The sequence below is a fragment of the Mytilus californianus genome, unplaced genomic scaffold, assembly GCF_021869535.1.
Source record: "Mytilus californianus isolate M0D057914Y unplaced genomic scaffold, xbMytCali1.0.p SCAF_24, whole genome shotgun sequence".
In the NCBI taxonomy this organism is placed as follows: Eukaryota; Metazoa; Mollusca; class Bivalvia; order Mytilida; family Mytilidae; genus Mytilus; species Mytilus californianus.
In genome coordinates this window covers 1,404,165-1,417,063 of record NW_026262673.1, presented here as the reverse complement: position 1 = coordinate 1,417,063, position 12,899 = coordinate 1,404,165, and the positions used below count along the sequence as shown (strand labels likewise).

The 12,899-nt window shown below is 34.3% G+C and overlaps 1 long non-coding RNA gene across 1 annotated transcript; it reads left to right on the top strand.

The window, feature by feature from the left end:
• The first annotated feature begins 10,010 nt into the window (after window positions 1–10,010).
• LOC127732411 (uncharacterized) lies at window positions 10,011–12,392 on the top strand. Its single transcript, XR_007996239.1, has 2 exons — window positions 10,011–10,102; window positions 11,855–12,392. It is a non-coding gene; the product is annotated as an uncharacterized LOC127732411 (long non-coding RNA).
• The last annotated feature ends 507 nt before the right edge of the window (window positions 12,393–12,899 follow it).

Here is a 12,899-nt window from a genome sequence, read left to right as displayed (position 1 = left end):
GCTGGCCATGGTCTTTCTTATCCAGTCACATACTACACAGGTTTAAAAACAGAAGGGGGATAGTTGGTATGTACAGTATTACGTTATAGTGGGATGTACAGCGGATTTGATTACAAAAAAGAGTTCTAATGAAATAAACATATATGAGAGTTGATTTTATGATTTATAGCCTTTCCAATACTTATACCCCCTCCAAGGGTGACTGGGGAATAGACATATGGCTACTTGGTCTTCTTCCGACCGGCAGTAAAACCCTTGCCAAAGTGGGGCGTCCGTCTGGCTGTGCGGGATGTATCAAGTTTGCAGCCACGTCCGGTCAGAATGGGGACGTTAAATCCGATGCCTCGTGTAAAGAGAGTGCCACGCTCTTTGCACGTTAAGAACCCTTGCAACAACTCTTTGAGGTGTCCGTAGGTGGCCTGTTGCAAGGCAAAATTTCTGTCCCTATCCAATATACGCTCATTTTCCAGTGGCAGTCCAAAATTTCCCCGACCATTATCCCGATGGCCTCTATTATTATATCCTATCTATTGTATTTATTGTTAACTTGTTCTCGTCCTAAATATGCATGAAATATTTGCCACTGGACGTTACGCAACCAACAATTAATCAATCAATACTAATATGGTTTGATAAAGAGCTGCTGAACCAATACATCATATTTTATTTTTTTTAGCGGGTAGAGTTCCCCAAGTGGAAACCATATGGTATGCAGGGTTGTCAGATGAACAAATAAATAAGCTAAATTGATTGATTGATTGATTGTTGGTTGCTTAACGTCCAGTGGCAAATATTTCATGCATATTCAGGACGAGAACAAATTAACAATAAATACAATAGATAGGTTCTGTAATAGGAGTGTCTGGGAAAGAGGTCGGAGAAATTTGGACTGCCATGGGAAATGAGGGTATATTGATAGGGACAGAAATTAAGCCTTGCAACAGGTCACCTACGGACCCCTCAAACAGTTGTTTCAAGGGTTCTTAACGTGCAAAGAGCGGGACACTCTCTTTACACGAGGCATCGGATTTAACGTCCCCATTCTGACCGGACGTGGCTGCAAACTTGATACATCCCGCACAGCCAGACGGACGCCCCACTTTGACGAGGGTTTTACCGCCTGTCGGAGGAAGACCAATGGTGACCATACTTCTATTCCCCAGTCACCCTTGGGGTAACGCTAAATTGAAGACACTTATGTAAACTGCATATTTTATGTACCTGTCTGATTGGATTCATCGGAATAAAGGAATTTTATGCGACTGTCTTACAAGTGAGAGGTTAAGCTAGCTATAAAACCAGGTTTAATACACCATTTTCTACATGAGAAAATGACGGTTCCAAGTCAGGAATATGGCAGTTGTTATCCATTCGTTTGAGCTTTTGATTTTGCCATTTGAAAAGGGACTTTCCGTTTTAAATTTTCCTCGGAGTTTTTAAAGTTCATCAATCATTTTTAAGTTGATAATTATGTCATTTTCTTTGCTTACCTGAAGTGGTTGATCAGTTATATTGTGTCCAAAGAATGAATGCAGTTGTACATATATATCTCAGAGAGTTCATCTGACCTTGACCTCATTGTCATGGTTCAGTGATCAACAAAAAAGTTTAAGTGACTAGGGTTTTTCCTTAAGAGATTTTTTGCAATACTATGTTGGGTGTATAGAATGATTGCAAGGTGTACATACTTGTCTAACATTTTCATGATACATTTGTTCAATGGTCAAGGTTAGACTTTTCATAACTGGTCCATTTCTAACAGATATAATGGGTAATAGGATCTCTTTTTTAGGTGTATAAAATTATTGTTAGGTGACATTGTTCATCTGACTATGACCTAATCTTTATGGATCCTTAATAATGTTAAGTTTTACAAACCAGTAAGGCCTTAATCTTAGACATTCAACATAATTTCAATAATATTCAATAAAGCAAGATACTTGTATAAAGCTTCATATTTCAAAAGGTAGAAGACCTGGATACTTCATAGCTTGCATATAGATACATAATGATATGAAGTTTCCGCCTGTCACGTGTCAATTGTTCTTGACCTCATTTGCATGCTTCAACGACTGTTTCACCAATACGACATGTAGACATAACACACTGATCTTTCCTTCTTATAAATTTGTTTAAAGGTGTGCATAAAGTTGGTTTAATTTCATACAATTTATTGTCATTTTGTTTAATACAATCATTTTTATATATGTTTAAAACATATTCTCTTATATTAGATTGAAATTCAGTATATGGTATTTCACCTTTAGATATTGGGTGTTTCAGGGCATTTTGGGCCTCCTTGTCTACAACTGTGTTCCGTAAATGTCGGTAAAGGCATATAATTTCTTTATCTTGTATTTCAAAAGTGAGTACTCGAAGAGGTGGAACTGTACTTTGTTTCTTATTCTGCCTTCATGGTTTTGATTTTGGATTTTTGTTGTGTATTTGTGATGTGGTTCCAGCGAAGCTATTAGATGTTTCAACGGTAGTGTTAAAAATGTGGTGTAAAAGTTTGGCAGCCACATTTAATGTATTCCCAAAAGATGTTGCTATTAAGATTTCATATATGTGCTGTTCAATACTTTCACATTTAATGTGATACCACTCATCGCATGTGTCGCAGCAGACTGCTATATACCTCAAATCATGAACTTTTTCTGCCTGCTTGAATCTTTCAACTATTATATCACTTTCCATAGCCTGACTAGATGATGATAGATGTTTAGAACATTCATATATAACATGCTCTGGTAGTTCGGATGGTGTGTTTAATGTTTTGCTGCAGATATAACAGTATGAATTGCGTACTCCTATAAATACAATTGTGCCATTCTGATGTCCAACTATAATGGCTACCCCTCCTGATGCACTATATGTGTGTTTGTGCGATCGTTTACTTCATCTACCATTTATGACAACACTTATGTTTAGTACATCGTCAAAAAATTATTGTTTTTCGATAGCAAAACGTCTTTTCTCTGCACCTGCTGCTAGCATTTCTTCTTCTAAAACAGTGCGTAATATTTTACCAACTTCTTTAACGCTACTGAAAGAGCTTTGTCTCACATCAGGCGAATTCGTTGTCCTTACTTCACCAGACAGCTCTTACATTTAAATCAAACCGATTTATCTTGTCCTTATGAAAAGTGTAGTCTTTAACTTGGGTTCATTATTTGCATTACATTACACCCTTTAAATTAAACAGTAAGAGTACAGGCTATTATCCCATACGATTTCATTTCTGTTAAAACGGCATATGGGGATATACCTTTTTATGATGATTTGATTTTAGGTGTTTTAACGCCACTTTTAAGCACCGCTTTTGGGCTATTTCGTGGCGGCCAGTTTTTATTGGTAGAGTTTGCCGGAGTGCTACCTTTTTATGCAATTTCATGATATGGAATGTATAATAATCTTAGAAATGAATGATTGAATTTGATGAAGATCGATAATGCGATATCCATTCTGTGTTGGAAGTGTTTTCTTTTTTTTTATTGGCTTCAAACAGTTGGAAGCTCTGTATACAATATCATATTAAGCATCAAAACATGGTTCGTTTTATTCATTTAATCTTTTGGTGCAATTTATATCTTGCAATTTAAGGCCTGCTTCAGGCTGTAAATGTTAACAAATCTTTTCCGGATATGCTGTCTACAATGCTAACCAACTTGTTGCAACCAAAGAGTTGCAAGTTCGACCAGACGGAAAAGAAAAGCAGAATAATATGTGGATACCCTGAATGTCCAAAAACATTTGCCATAGATGGAAGATGCAGACATAAGCACAGAAATGCGTGCCAGTATAAACAGTTTAACAACTGTGCAGAAATCCTGCTAGCAACACAATTTCCTGTAGTTCAGATATCACAAGCTCTAGCTTGATAAAGGAGAATTTTAAGTTAATTATGCCCGTTATGTTGTAAGAGACGGCTTGATGGAATGAAACCGAGAAGATACTTCCAAGGAGAACGATGGAGATCGCCTTATAAGAATTTGGCATGCTGAAAATTTTAATGACAAATCATACAAAGTACTGTACATGAATATACGTGCTAAATATGCATTAGACTCTCTGCACGGAAATATTCAACGAATTGGTCGTAGTTTGCAGGAATGCAACCACATCTTAGATTGCTATAATAAAGGCATTGACCAGTGTTTTGCGAAACCATCCAATTGGGAGATCATTTTTGTAAAATCATTTTGGCTTGTCTTGATACTTATACATACCGCCATTGTGTTATTGTGTCATATTCATTATTTGTACTATTGTCTTTCATTCTTTTGTCATTTCTCCCCAAGGGTGACTGGGGAATAGAAGTATGGTCACCATTGGTCTTCCTCCGACCGGCAGTAAAACCCGTGCTAAAGTGGGGCGTCCGTTTGGCTGTGCGGGATGTACAAATTTGCAGCCACGTCCGGTCAGAATGGGGACGTTAAATCCGATGCCTCGTGTAAAGAAAGTGCCATGTTCTTTGCACGTTAAGAACCCTTGCAACAACTCTTTGAGGGGTCCGTAGGTGACCTGTTGCAAGGCTAAATTTCTGTCCCTATCCAATATTCCCTCATTTCCCGTGGCAGTCTAAATTTCTCCGACCTTAATTCCTTAATCAATTACAGAACCTACATATTGTATTTATTGTGAACTTGTTCTCGTCCTGAATATGCATGAAATATTTGCCACTGGACGTTAAGCAACCAACAATCAATCAATCAATCTTTTGTCATTTGAATGGGAATGACATTAGACTAATTTTATATCAAGTAGACTAATTTTATATCAATAACATGCAGATTATGTGCAACAATCAGAGAGATGAACAAGATATCCAAAGTACATCTTTGTAGAAAGAATTATTGTGGAAGTTTCAAAGCAATGGAATCTGATATTGTTGTACAGATGGTAGCATATGCCAGAGCAAAAGTTATTAATATTGTGACATAAGTTGATGAGGATGCTTCAACAATCGCCAGACTGAGAACTAAACTTGACAAACAATAGAAGAAGCATTTACAATTTTCATCTGATACTTTAATAACCTACAAATTGTAGATGGAAATAAAGATAAAGATCGTCAGTAGGTCGAAAAGGATAGAAATTGAGCGTAAACATAAAAGCCACAGCACAAAACTGAAAATTATGAAGAAATATCGATTAGATGAAAATAATTATTACTTTTAAAGAACACATATTGGCTGTGGTGATGTTCGTTGCGGGTATTATAGAAATTATTAAAAAATTTAGACGATGATCCAAAATTTACTTGACCGTCTAAAAACTCTGCTACCTTCACAACCATAAGCTGGGCTACCAGCTCAGGACAAACTCGCTGTTCCACTACCCTTTCAGAATCAACAGCTACCCGCCCACAATCATCACAAATAGTAAACATTCAATTCCTGTCCTTGAATTGTATCCAATCGGTGTGGCAGCTACTTTATGGGCGCCTCATGGAAAACAAAAATAATATTTGTTTTAGTTTGATAGTATGTCTATAGTTCAGATTATTAGTAAAGACAGATACAAATGTTGGTTTATTATAAAGCTAATGAAGAAATTAACATGTGTACAAACAACTTCTTTTTCAGTGTAAAACACGTGCCAGGTTTACATAATGAAATGAGGATTGCCTTTTCTCAATTTCAGATACAACGATTCAGAAAAATGTTACCGGATGCAGACACATTACCGTCACTATTTAACAGGACCAAGGACGTGTATATCGGTTTCATGTTTTTTAAGAGATTTTTTTGCAGTATTATTATTCTGTTATTTGTATATGTGTACATTATATATCAACTGTTCATTTATAATGTATATTATATTACAGTATGGCAACAGAAAGAAAAGTGTTTTACAAAGGATATATTTGTCCGATACCAACTTGTGGACGGGGTCCTTTTGATGTCTTTCGTCAATACAAAAACATTAGCATGGTAAACATGTGATAACAATCCGTGAATTTAAATTATCGGCTGCAACAATATATATATCCAAGACGCCACCAGGTGAAGGAGCACCTCATGACCTTTCACCATTTCTCAGCACATCTATGAAGATATATTTGCAAAACATGAAAATAAAAATCCTCCATTAGGAATTCGTTTATAACCACATTTAACCATTTTTGCACAAGTTCAAACTTGCAAATGCCCTCCATGAGAACTTCCTAAACCGAAAATGATATTTGATCTCCGTAAATACAAAAAAATAACGGAAACAAACCCTCTTTTAATTCAACAACATTTTGCTGAAATTAAGGCAAATTATTCAGATTTTTCAACTGTTCATACAGATGGATCGAAGGATGGTAACCGAGTTGCATCTGCTGCTGTCCATGAAGACAGAGCTACGACTCTCCGTGTTTCATCTGCCGCATCCACATTTACTGCTGAAGCAAAGGCGATAATTTTGGCTTTGAAATTAATCGCCACTTCAGACAAATCGAAATTTATAATATGTTCTGATTCACTTTCATGCTTACAAGCTATACAACATACTAAAATTAAAAACCCGATTATTCTCAAGATTTTATATGTAACGAGGAATTTGAAAATTCCTCATGAAGAGATAATTTCTCTATGGGTACCGAGTAATGTTGGAATCCATGGAAACACGGTTGTAGACCAGGAGGCAAAAAATGCCCTGGATGACCTTTTATCTATCTGTGATATATCATATACCGATTTTAGATCTAATATTAGAGAATGTGTTTTTAATATATTGAAAAATGAATGGACTAAAAAAGATGATAATAACTTACATGAAATTAAACCTAAATTAGGTAAACCTTTTAATAATTTTATGTGCAGAAAAGATCAGTGTGTTATTTTTAGATGCCGTATTGGTCATACTAGAATAACACATGAGTATCTTCGTAAAAATGAAGATGAACCACAATGTAGACCTTGCAACTGCAAGTATACTATTAAACATGTTTTGGTTAATTGTATTGACTTTGCTGATATTCGTAGGAACCATTTCAATGTCAATAATATCGCAGCGATGTTAAGGCAATTTCGATAAGATTTTGTCAGGGGCAGATAACCCCGTAAGGACCTCATTATGTATTCATATATTCATTAATGGCGAAGATTCCGTAAGCTGCGTCTATCGATGAAACTGTATGAAATCAAATTACATACATGCCTGTTAACTAAAAACGGGTATCCGTATGATGTAATTTGTTTATCGAAACACGAATATTGTATGTTTGTGCTTTAATTATTATGGCAAACAGTTGCAATAGCTGTTTTTGTTGACGAGATTGTCTGCTTGTGAACCCCGCCTCCTTTTGCAGATTAACCAATCAGTAGACGATCGCCGTCAAATAGATGTTTGTAGTTTGCAGAATGTAAAGAACCTTGCAGCGAAAATTATTTTCACTTCTATGTGAAAATCTAACCAGAAAAGTAAGTGTGAGCCTCCAAATATGTATTATTTATGAAACATACGTTGCTTGTTTTGTTAATAATTCGCTTCAGAAATAAAAAAACTGTATACTTATAGATAAAAACGAGTTCAGTGTTGGCAAGCATGATATACACGTGGTCATGGTAGTCAAAACGAAACTAGACTGTAACAGATATCTGAAATTTGAACAATTTATCGAATCCCGTCAATAAATGAACAGAATATCGAATGAAACAAGATCCCTCCATTATACCGAGAGCCCATTAGCAACATTTACCCTGAAATTTAATAGTTTCTAATTTTCGTTTAGCAATTCGGGGAAAAAGGGGGGGGGTTCCACCGTTCACCTCTCTCCGGCACCCACATTGCTGGAGCCATGACCCATACTTTCAAAGCATGGAGCTCTTAATTTGTAACACAGGGCACACAAACTTGCTCAAAAGGAAGCCTTGCAAGACGTCATAATTATTTGGACTACCTCCCCCCCTCTTTCCAACTTCTACTCCCACCATTTAATCAGTGTGAAGTCCATACTATATTATTTTCTGCTCAGTGCTGTTGGTATTAATCAACTTTGAATTTAAAAGGGCGGTAAAGGGTTAATTTTATGCAATATTTTCTATTTACCCAGTGTTTATATTTTATTTCACTTGTTTTCGTGTTTTGACGTTTGACCTCTCAATACATGTATCTCGTGTTTTGTTCGATGTGCGTGCTACCTGTTTCCCTTATTTATTTCCATGTTTCCTGTCGTACAATTTATTTCTCATGCTTGTCAAAAAAGTTTTGCAATTCTATTGAATATTTATGGTTCATGTATGTTATAAAGAACTTCAATTCAAATTTAAATGTACTATAAATAATAATTTTTTGAATTCGGATGCAACTTAAGCTTTTAAGGAAGTTAAAAGGTGACAGCAACATGATTACATCTTTATGTCCATTAAAAATGACTACAGAAGGCTGAGTATCTGGGTAATTATTTGGAAATATCCTGGACAGTGCGTCTTTCTCTGGAAAAAGCCTGTGCACCTTGAATAAATTATCTTATTATCTGTGAACCAGTATTTTTTAAATCATTACCAAGTCAGAAATATATATATATATATATATATATATATATAACCAATTGCAAGTTTATGTACTTAAATTGCTGGCTAAATAGAACAATTTTTAATACATAGTCAAAATAATATTATAATTTCTTGAAAGGCTTTGTTAATGATTAACTGGGACGCCTTCCTCATGTTCCTATGACCGTCATTATTAGGAAGGAATCGCAGCAAAAAATTGAAGAAGCTTTTCATGACACAATAATATTATACAAATTAATATGTAGTTTGCTCATCATTCATTAAAATGAACCAGACACCATGAACACAAATTAAACAAAAATTGATAATCATAAATTAAATAACAGCTATCACACATATTTGAAAGAAATATATTTTTATTTGGAGCAATGCCTTGCTTATGAATCATTCAGATGATTACTCAAAACAGCTTTCACCAATCTTCATGAAACTTTGGTGAATTGTTTAAATTTATTGACATACGTTTCCTTTCCATTTCTACATGTTCTATGAGATATTTTTGATACCTGGTTTTGGAGTATAGGGACTTTATTCATAATAACGGGTCGAAATTATCGCGTTTTTTGGACAATGTCTCAAAAACGCTTTAACACATTTTCATGAAACTTGCTGAAATGTAACGTAAGCTCCCTTACGATTTTTAATATATTTTAAATTTTACTTATTCCAGTTATGGGATTTTATTCATAAGAATTATTCATGAATTGTGCCACTGTGCGCAAGTTTTTTTTTTTTTTTAATGTTTATACCCCCACTTTTAGTCTTTAAAAAAGTGGGGGTGGGTATACTGTTTTACTTCTGTCTGTACATCCTCAAGCCAGTCAGTCCTTCCGTCCCATGAATATTTTTCGTTGCATCTTTCTCAGGAACATATTTTACTTATTCCAGTTATTGGATTTTATTCATAAGAATTATTCATGAATTGTGCCACTGTGCGCAAGTTTGGTTTTTTTTTATTTTTATAACCCACTTTTAGTCTTTAAAAAAGTGGGGGTGGGTATACTGTTTTACTTCTGTCTGTACATCCTCAAGTCAGTCCGTCCGTCCGTCCCATGAATATTTTTCTTTGCATCTTTCTCAGGAACATTACAAGGATTTCTGAAATTTGGTTTCATGCCATCAGGGTTTATATGTGTCAGTTATACAGTCTGATGCTTTTTCAGATTCATCACTCAACAACCTTTTACTTTAAGGGTATGGGGGTATATTAAACGCTCACAGATTCACTCTTTTGTTTTAGATTTTTTTTTTTGGGGGGGGGGATGGCTTTTTTTTTAGCACAGCTCTTTATTTAGCATAAGATGCAGCAATTCTAGAAATCCAAGAAAAAATAGGCATTTATATATCTATGGAGGAAATCCTGATATCAAATTAGGGTTGTGTGCAGACGTAATTTCTTTATTTTAAAAATTATATGAATCATTATACATATGTTTATGCTCCTTATTTTAAAAAACGTACCTATATGTAATTAAATAATTACTTTCTCTTACTTTTTTTTAGCTCCCCTGTCAATTACAAGAAACAGTATGCCATTCCAGCTTTGATGAAATAAAGTAATGGTTTGATTTGGAGAGCTTTATTATTATAGACAGGTAAATTGTTTTATCCTGATATCAGCTAACTATTGTACAATGAGACAACTCTCCCCAAGAGTCCAAATGACACAGACATTAACAACTATGGGTCTTTGAATGGCCTTCTACAATGAGTAAAGCCCATTCTGCATATTTGACTATTAAAGGCCCCAAAATCACAAATGTAAAACATTTCAAAGGAGAAAATTAATGGTCTAATTTATGTAATCAAAAATAAATGAAAAAGAAATATGTAACACAGCAACAAACGACAACCACTGAATTCCAGGAACATACATTGTACATACAGAATGTGGATGGGTTAAACATGTTAGCGAGCCTGGTTTTTCTTCCTGTTTTATAATTTGTGTTGTGCAAATAAATTTCTGTTCTTACATCATGTACATTGTAAGAATATTGTATGATGTAAACTCAGAAATTATTGCAATGTTTTTATGAGGCAACTTTGAATATCGCAATAAAAGGAACTCACATTCCGGAATCTTTACATATAACTGTACAAGTATGCAGATTTTTCTGAAATCGCAATTATAAATCTTACATTTTTGTCCATTCTTCAAAAATTGCAAAAATAAATGTACCCAATAATCATGATAATTTCTTAATTTAATCAATGTTAATGAAGTATCTGTACCAGCAATAAAATTTATTTACACAGACATGACAGATATTAATACAATAATATACTGAACTTGCTAGCAAAATTTTTTTAGCTGTGGATTACTGATATTGATATTGAAGTATTCCTGTCTTAAAAGGAGATACAAAACAAAGTAAATTAACATAAATACATCAATTTAAATATTTATTACAGAATACATCGTATAGGCACATCTGGGTTTTTGTCTCGCCTTGACGGAGTCAAAAAGCGAGACATAGGTATGCTGGCGACGGCGTCGTCAACAATGTATTAGTTTGTGATTAGGTCTAGTTCATGGTGGTAGGTCAATGATATTTGGTATGCAGTTGTATTAGCATTGGCACATCTCATTCCATGGAGATTGTTTAGCAATGTACCTTCAGTCATGGTTCATCGACTTTGAATATTTGCATAACTTACATGTTAAAGTATTGCTATTTTAATTTCAACATTTGCATTATCAAAATTACAAAAAGGCGAGACATATCTCTGTGATAACAGTTTATTTTTCATTTAACTTTAAAGTTTTATAAAAGTACATGTAGTGCACCTTATAAAAATGTGTGTAGAAAATTAAATCCTTGTTCAAATGATGAATGAAGACATTATTGTTGTACGTTTGTTTTTTCTACATTGGCAGTAGAGGTATAGGGGGAGGGTTGAGATCTCAAAAAACATGTTTAACCCCGCCGCATTTTTTGCGCCTGTCCCAAGTCAGGAGCCTCTGGCCTTTGTTAGTCTTGTATCATTTTTAATTTTAGTTTCTTGTGTATAATTTGGAGTTTAGTATGACGTCCATTATCACTGAACTAGTATACATATTTGTTTAGGGGCCAGCTGAAGGACGCCTCCGGGTGCAGAAGTTTCTCGCTGCATTGAAGACCCATTGGTGGCCTTCAGCTGTTGTCTGCTCTATGGTCGGGTTGTTGTCTCTTTGACACATTCCCCATTTCCATTCTCAATTTCATTATTAAATAAGGACAAGGAAATTATTTTGTTAGCATTTTAACAGTAACTTCTTGAAGAAATATGTTTGCACTAACTTTTGATTACTTTTCACATGTTGAAAATTTCATTTAATATATTATATTTGCTTTTTCATATTTCAGGGATGATGACCTGCAGTAGAAAGTTCCTTATAACTCATCATGGCCATTACAGCAGATCTGATTAAAATTTGTTTAGAAAGCCACCAAATATGTCCATGAAAAGTAGAAAAAAGACAGCAATTCTATATAATGTACATATATGTACTAAGCAGAAGCATTGACTGTTTCAAGACCAAATGAATTGGAATTTAGTGTTTTGATGCTGAGAGACAGAGGAAAATTAACTAGACAATTTAGCTTCTTTTTCATCATCATGTATCACTGAAGTTGATGTTTACCATCTTAAAGAGCTTTTACCTCAGTTAAAATGAATTCTAAATACGGACAGTTTGGAGATTTGTGAATTTTCTTACAATTGGAGTTTCAAAAAAGTATTTCATTTAACAAAATTATATTTCATGGATGTAATTTGTCGTTTCTTTCATGAAATATTTGAAAAATCTGCAATACATTTGTATCTGACCAAGTGAGAGATCTACAAATAGACATATGATATTCAGTTGAACTGTAAAGAAGGAGATATTCATTTATAAGACTTGTATGAGTGTTTTGTTATTTTTATGGCAATTACGGGGAAAAAATAGTAATTGATTTAAACATTAATCCTACCTAGATATACATGAGATATACTATCATATACATGTAGGCATACAATTCACTGATGCACCACTAATGGAGTTACATGTTATTATAAAACTAAGAATATGACATATGATTGCCAATAAATTAACAACTCTTCATCAGAGAACAAATAGTCATATTATATATTACCCACCAGCATGACCAGAGAACAAGAAGATTATATTATATCATGATTTATATTCAATTTCATTTCATTTCATAACAGTTAACACAGAATAAAGGTATACAATAAGTTCAGAAGCATAAAAAAGTGTTTTAATTGCAGTTGTTGTTCATCTTAAAGTGACTTAGTCATATTGATGTTGGCCTTCAATACTGAGCAAGACCTCTGTAACAGCCACAGAATGTTTGAACAAAAATATTATCTATACTTATACATGTTATATATTTGTCTATACTTAGA